The 7,950-nt window shown below is 44.9% G+C and overlaps 1 pseudogene; it reads left to right on the top strand.

The window, feature by feature from the left end:
- Window positions 1–964: 964 nt before the first annotated feature.
- On the top strand, window positions 965–2,850 carry LOC120438604 (annotated as a pseudogene).
- Window positions 2,851–7,950: the final 5,100 nt, after the last annotated feature.

The raw sequence follows: 7,950 nt of genomic DNA, 5'->3' as shown, positions 1-7,950 counted from the left end.
CAAGAATTTTAAAGCGAATTCTAAACTCTATTGGGAGCCAATGTAAAGAATATAAGATGGGAGTGATGTGAACACGTTTGGTAGAACGAGTTAATAGTCTGGCTGCTGTTCTCTGATTGGATTGTTACATTTGTGATTGACATGACATTGACCAATCAGATGAAAGGAAGAAAACCGGGTCAAAATTTGTACTTGTAACTTGCAGAGTTTCACACGTATTTTTTTTTCCACATACAAATCTTTTTACACATACACAAATTCTTTTTTACACACACACAAATTCTTTTTTACACATACACAAATTCTTTTACATATACAAATCCTGATTTACAAGTACAAAATATTTATGACCAGATTTTGAGCCCATAGAGAGCGCCTTTTTGTTGTTGTTGTTGTTGTGCTAAGCTAATAGGCAGAATGCTACAGGTATAGCTCTAAAGAATGTAGCATCATAGGCAGTGTAGTCCGTGCTGTAGGGAGAATGGACTGCCATACCCGTTATGTGTCTGTGAGCGAGGGAGGGAGAGAAAGGAAAAGTACGAGCTGTAACCGAGCAGAAACGGGAGCTGGAAGCATGTAAATATAATAATAACCACTGCAGCCAAGAAGAGTGCCTGACGAGCCCAGTTGTAAGTAAGCTATTAAGACTCAACTGTACACTGTGTTCGTGTTTTCCTCCGAAACAATAAGTTCCATTGGAGCAGCCTTTCAACGCCTCTCTCTGTCTCTCGCAACCAAAGTTAACCCAGACAACAAAGTAAAGCTATTTTTTGGCTACGACACATGTGTCAAAGTCAGATTTGGCCCGCGAATGAATTATTATGGCCCCTGGGATGATATTTGATTAGTATTAGAATCGGCCCGCAGGTCACAGCCGCCTGCTGGGGTTTTGCACGCACCAATACTCCATTCCCCACAATGCAACGGAAGCCCGCGAACTCACTGCAGCGCCGCAAGCGGGGCTCGGCTTCATTATTCATCAGCATTCAGAGCAGATGTCAACTTTCAGCAACCCCCTTCCCCAATAATGGCTAAACGGAAGGTGTATGGTGAGCACAGGGAATTTCAAGCCAGGTGGGAGGCAGAGTACATGTTCACGGAGGTAAAAGGCAAACCTGTTTGTCTTCTGTGTGGAGAAAGTGTGGCTGTAATGAAAGAATTTAATCTAAGAAGGCACTATGAAACCTCTAAGAAACACAAAGACAAAGACAAGAATATGGACACGGAACAAAGGCTACAGAAGGTGGAAGAATTAAAACGAGGTCTTAAGTCCCGGCAGGCTCTGTTCACAAAAGCAAAATCACAAAGTGAGGCTGCTGTCAAGGCGAGTTTTCTTGTGGCAGAAGAAGTTGCAAAATCAGCCCGACCATTTAGAGAGGGAGAGTTTATCAAAAACTGTATGCTTAAAGTTTGTGACGCAGTGTGCCCAGACAAAAGGCAGCTATTTTCAAACGTGAGCCTGAGCAGAAACACTGTTGCTGAACGTGTAGACCAGCTGTCCACCAATCTAAAAGAACAGCTTGTGGAAAAGGAAAAGATTTCATTGCATATTCCCTTGCTGTGGATGACAGCACTGACACAACTGACATTGCCCAGTTGTCAATTTTCATTCGTGGAGTGGACTCCAGCCTGACCGAAACAGAAGAGTTTTTGGCGTTACGTCCGATGCATGGCACGACTACAGGACAAGATCTGTATGAAGAGGTATCCAGATGTGTAAATGAGATGGGACTGCCTTGGGAAAAACTCGTGGGATTGACAATAGACGGAGCACCCGCGATGTGTGGATACAGGAGTGGATTGGTGGCAAGGATACGTGAGAGGATGCGGGGCGAAAATGTCACAGAGGAGCTGACAGCTTATCACTGCATAATACACCAGGAGTCGTTATGTGGCAAAGCCTTGAAAATGGAACATGTAATGACCATCATAACGCGTGCAGTTAACTTCATCAGAGCCAAAGGTTTAAATCACCGCCAGTTCAAGGCATTTCTGGGCGAGTTAGATACAGAGTATGGTGACTTGCCCTATCACACAGATGTGCGATGGCTAAGCCAGGGAAAGGTGCTGCAAAGATGTTTCGAGCTTCGTGAGGAGATCTGTCTGTTCATGGAAAGCAAAGGGAAAGACACAACAGAGCTTCGAGATGAAACATTTATGTGTGAAATGGTGTTTCTGTGCAACATCACAAGCCATCTGAATGTGATGAACCTGCAACTGCAGGGACGGGGGCGTGTCATCTCTGATATGTACAGTACGGTGAAGGCGTTTAAAACCAAGCTGAGTCTGTGGGAGACGCAGATGCAGAAAGAAAACTTGAGCCACTTCCCCAGCTGCCAGACCATGAAAGAGAAGCTCTCTACCGCTGTGTTCCCAAGTGCACGGTTTGCCGATAAATTCAACATACTTGCTGCCGAGTTCCGACGCCGATTTACTGACTTCGAAGCTCAAAAAAGCAGGTTTGAACTACTTGCCAATCCTTTTGAAGTTGATGTGGAAAGCGCACCACCAAACCTCCAAATGGAGTTGATTGAGCTCCAGTGCAATGACACACTGAGGGAAAAATATGAGAGTGGGTGCCGCTGAGTTTGCACGTTTCATCCCGACACAATGCCTCAGCTGCGCATCCAAGCTGCTGAGACGCTCTCCATGTTTGGCAGCACATACCTGTGTGAACAATTGTTCTCTTTGATGAAGCTAAGCAAAACATCACACTGGAGCCGTCTTACTGATAAACACCTTGACTCAATTCTGAGGATTTCCTCAGCTCAGAGCCTGACCCCGAACATTGATGAACTCATACAAAAGATGAGACACCACCAAGTATCAGGCTCAGGCTCAGACAAGTGAGCATCGCAGAACATTTACGTATTTTTAGTTTTTAATTCAGTTAAATTTTTACATTTGTTTCTACAAGATGTGATTTTTCTTTGAAGGAAGTATTGTTTTGTCTGTGTGCCATAGATTTTTGTATTTTATCTTATTGTATTTTATTTATTTATATTTATTTTTCAGTTAATAGACTCAGATAAGAGCCATGAGAAAGAATACAACTGATTTGATCTTTTTTTTTCAATTTTCTCTTTTACTATTGGAAAGCAGTAATTGGTAGGATCATAGAGCAGCAAAATATTGCAGTTTCAGTTTATAATGCATGCAATTTCATTTATGCATTTATCTTGATATTAAGGAGCATATTTTGTTTATGAATGACATTTACTTTTTTGCTGTTTGCCTGTTGAAAATGTTTTCTTCGAAATAACTGAGAGCCATCAGAAAATATTGCTTTATTCATTTAATGTACAGGACATGTGATTTTTCTTTGAAGGGAAGTTTGTTTTTGTCTGAGCCTGTTGAAAAATGTTTTCACTTGAAATTACTGACAGAGCCATAGAAAATATTGGATTATTCATTTAATTGTTAAATAATATACAGTACACTGTGTTAGGTCTTTGGTTCAATAGGTTATGTGCAATCATTTTAATATGTTTTAATAAACATTGAACCAGTCCGCCCTCAGCTGGTAGCAAATTTGTTTTTGGCCCTCTGATGTATTTGACTTTGACATCCCTGCTCTAAAGAAACAGCATTGTTGTTGTTCGGCTTTTCATTTCGCCATTTGTTGATTCACTTGAAGAGCAAGTAACGTAATATGGGTCAAGTGATCAGTTTGACATCAATCTTTCGTGATTCGTCATCATATTTACATTATTTGTACAGTACAAATGATTTGCTTTGGTACCTGGCCCAACTTCAGTTCTCTGTCTGCCTCGCTGTGCTTCTCCAACAGCGCACCAGCAGGCATCAGCTGCCCGCCCCTCCGCTCAGTAGTGTCTGAGCTCGGATCATACCAATATTAGGGGATTTACGCACAGTCGTAAATTCCCACAGTGTCACTATGTGCTTCGAATATTGTGTGTGTAGTTTTTGTTTTATACAATTGTCAGCCAGGGATCTAACTTTGAAAAATTACACTCCAAAAGACCCCGGCTTCTGAATAAACAACTCGGGCTTAAGCCCAGTAAGCCACCCCCGCCACTGGTACACACCGGTGCTCACACACACAAACTACAACCTTTTGGCTCCTACCTTAAAGCACACTGTGCGCTGTTGATCCAACGTGCGGCACAATAATATTCAATATTTAGTATTTACTGTTAACTACAACTCAGTATGTCATATGACCCAGGATCGTGACAGGCGGCCATCTGCCATGACTGTTTGGGGTGAAAGGAGGAAGACAGGACAAAAAAGACACTGTGGAAGAGAGCCAGAGATTAATAATAGGTAATGATTAAATGCAGAGACGTGTAAAAACAAAAAAAAAACACAGAGTAAAGAAGACAAATCCAATGCATCATGGGAATCTCCCAGCAGCCCAGAGACTCAAAGCTACAAACTTTGTTCCACCTAGATTAAGAACAAACAGGTTAGCCTAGATGTGATTTTAACTTTTGAATGTGAGGCACACATGAGAACCCCATGTTACTGCTAACAATACGCCTGTCACTGTTACATAGAAGAGAAAGTGCTGTTGAAGGAAAAGGTCAGCTGACCAACTTTAGCACTGAAAGTATTGTCAATGACTAATCTCAGTCTCTCAAACTCAAGACAATTTAGAATCTGTGGCTAAAGCTGAGGCAGGGGGAGTATTTGGATCAATTTAATGTCATTGTTTTGTAGCTGATGTAGCCGGATGGGCTACTCGCCTTTCTTTTCTCTCTCTCGCTCGCCCGCTCTACTGCTCTCGCTCTCTCCTGCGCTCGCTCTCACTGCAAAACTAGGTCAATTGGGAACCCACCTGCATGTTGATTGCAGGCTGGCATCAGGTATAAAGCAAAGCCTGTGCTTCTCTGAACTATTCCTCCCATGCATTCAGCACAAAGCAGTAGTAAATGCTGGCACTCTGCGACGGACTGATCGGCAAGAGTAGATCATATGACAGCCACAGCGCGGCAGGTTGTTTTGTTCCGGCGTTGCGGAGAGAGGTGCTTGTGTGATCCTCCACCAGTGAGAGTATAGCGCCTCCGGTCCTGGGGGTTTGAGCGCTGCCTTCACCTCCGTGGCAACTCACTCAGCCTTAAGTGAAGAATCAAGACATCTGCCTAGCCGTTGTTGTGAGGGCTCCTCCTCAGTGGAGCCTGCTGTCTTGTCTTGTCTGGTTTTGAATTGTTTTATCGTGTCTTATCTTGTTTTATTAAGTAGGCCTACCATTTCCTGGTTCGCCTGGTTTTATTTTATTTTATTTCTGAACTGTGGCGTGTGCCCACGCTTCTGTGATCGGGCTGAAGCCATTCTTTGCCCGAGTGTCGTGCCGGGGATTTTAAATTGCCCCCGTTGCTGGTCTTAGCCTGTGGGGAGCCAGACCAGCTCGCGATTGAGGCTGGGACCATTACTACCAGTACGAGTGGACCCGTGGGGCACAAGCCTTCCTGTGTGTGTGTGTGTGTGGTTTCTTTTATTAAAGTGTGTTTTAGTTCTTTTTATCATCTGTAGCGAGCCTGACGCTCAGTGTCCTTTATTCTTTAACATATTTTTCTGTGTTTTCTTTTAGTGAACGGAGGACGTACCAGTGGCCCTGGGACCTTAGGTGGTGGGTCGTTTTCACACTTTCTTTTGTACAGCACCGGGTGGGCTGCAGTGATTTTCGTTTTGTGTGATTTTCTTTTGGGTCCACGGCTGCTGGTAAGTCCAAGTTCCATGTTTGTTTTATTTTCACTTTAGGACACTGTCAACAATGACGCTACATCTTGGTTTCTAAATATTTTATTTATTTTTACTATAAATAAAACTGTTTTAATATTGGAGCCAACCTGCCTCAGTGTGCATCCTTGAATCTGTGCGGCCTCCTTTTATTCTTTTTTATCTATTTTTCTTAAATATATTTCCTGGGGGTGAAATTCCCCTAGGTGGCGTTGTCATTTTATTATTTCTTTTATAACCCCGCCGACCACTTGGTCACATACTTGGCGTTGTCGACAGGATGCACATTTGAGGTAGATGTTTGGTTTTGTAAATTGTTTTATTTTTGTAGAGAGCATAGTTTACCTGTTTGAAGGCTCTATTTTTTTTAAGTGTGATTATAGACAAGACAGCAGTATCCAGGTTTAGGAGGAAGAGTAATAGGATTTTAGCACCTTGCTGATTTAATTTTCCCTGTTTTGGTCTAAAATTTATTATGGAGGAAGAATTGCAGCAACTTAGAGACTTGGTAGCACAGTTAAAAGCAGATAATGAGCAATTGCGCCGGGATAGAGGCGCTGTGCTGGAGTCTGGTGGTGGTGCTGCGTCGGCCTCCTTCGCACCAGCTGGTTGCATACCAAATGTTGGTAGCCAGGCTGCTGTTACAGAGCGTTTGGTGGTGGTGCCTAGGGACCGTAAATGTCCCATGTTTAATGGCAGAACGGGCATCAATATAGCTGAATGGGTCGAAGAGGTTCAAGCGTGCATGCGTGCCCGCACCTGTCTGTTGCTGATCAAGCATTCTTTATTTTTGACCATTTAGAGGGAGAAGCAAGGGAGGAGATCAAATTTCGCCCTAATTCAGAGCGAGGAGATCCTGCTCGCGTGTTGACCATTCTAAAGGAACTGTATGGTAATGCGCAGTCCTATGTCACTCTGCAGCAGGCTTTCTTTTCGAGGAGACAGCGGGGAGGAGACTTTGCAGGAGTTTTCCTTAGCGCTAATGGCTCTGATGGAGCAAGTGAAACAAAGTGCACCTGATGGTATGCGTAATGCAGAGGTGTTGCTCGAGACCAGTTCGTAGAACATGTTGCTGACAGTGCTCTCCGCAGAGAGCTTAAACAATATGTTCGCCGTGTGCCTACTGCCACCTTGTTAGAGGTGCGCGGGGAAGCGATTAGATGGGAAAGAGAAGGGTTTTCAGGCGGTGTTCACGATCGTGACTATTCTCATCCATCAGCGTACGGTTTCCAGTGTGGGGTGCACACTAGCCCTAGGTTCACTCCTGTTGGTACGCCTGAGTCCGAGTGGCGTGAGTTAAAGGAACTCCTAAAGCGCCAACAAGAGCAGCTAAATCAGCTCACTGAGACAGTGGTTTCTTTACAGAACCCCGAAGAGGTGTTCGGCCTTCACGGGCTGGCTCGGTGATTTGTCGCCGGTGTCAGCAGCCAGGACACTTTGCTAGGGAGTGCACTGGGGAGCGGGTTTCACACCGCACCAGAGCAGGTTCTGATTCAGGCCCTCCTCGTACGGCAGTTGGTAATCACCTTTCCGCTACTCAGTCGGAAAACTAAAACCCTCTGAGCTGCAGAGCCACAGTTCAGGTGGGGAGTTCACTGGCTCACAGAAAGATAGGATTGGCAGGTTAATTTCATCGTGTCCAAAGATGGATGTGCTGATTAGTGGGGTGACTGTCCCTTGTTTGGTGGATACTGGTTCCATGGTTTCCACCATTACAGAGAGCTTCTTTTTGATGCATTTTGCCCCTTGGGGACAAGAACGCCTTCAGTCATGCCATTGGTTACAGCTTCGGGCTGCCAATGGGCTTGCCATTCCTTACATTGGCTATTTGGAGCTCAGTGTACTCCTGTGTGGCAAGGAAATGCCCTCTTGTGGGATCCTCATAGTGAAGGACCCTCCTGGTGCCACGCCCTCTGTTCCTGGTATTTTAGGAATGAATGTCATCCGTCGCTGTTATCAAGAGCTGTTTGGGGCTTTCGGTGGCTCCTTGTTTAATTCTCCTTCTGTGTCACAGGCACCGAGACCAGTTTTGGAGGCCTTACATCAGTGTCACCAGTCTGCAGCCCAAGCCCCAGAGGACCGTGTTGGTACCGTCAAGGTACAGGGCCCGCGGGCCGTGCGGATACCTGGTGGTGTCATGCAGCTGGTGGCCACCACTTGTTCACAGCAGTTGTCAGGCCAGTCTGTGCTTTTCGAGCCTCCTGAGTCCGGGCTGCCAGTTAGGTTGCTGGCCTCTCCATGTTTGGT

The sequence above is a fragment of the Oreochromis aureus genome, linkage group 3 (genome assembly GCF_013358895.1).
Source record: "Oreochromis aureus strain Israel breed Guangdong linkage group 3, ZZ_aureus, whole genome shotgun sequence".
In the NCBI taxonomy this organism is placed as follows: domain Eukaryota; kingdom Metazoa; phylum Chordata; class Actinopteri; order Cichliformes; family Cichlidae; genus Oreochromis; species Oreochromis aureus.
The sequence above is the reverse complement of the archived record's forward strand: the minus strand, read 5'-3'. Positions and strand labels throughout refer to the sequence as shown.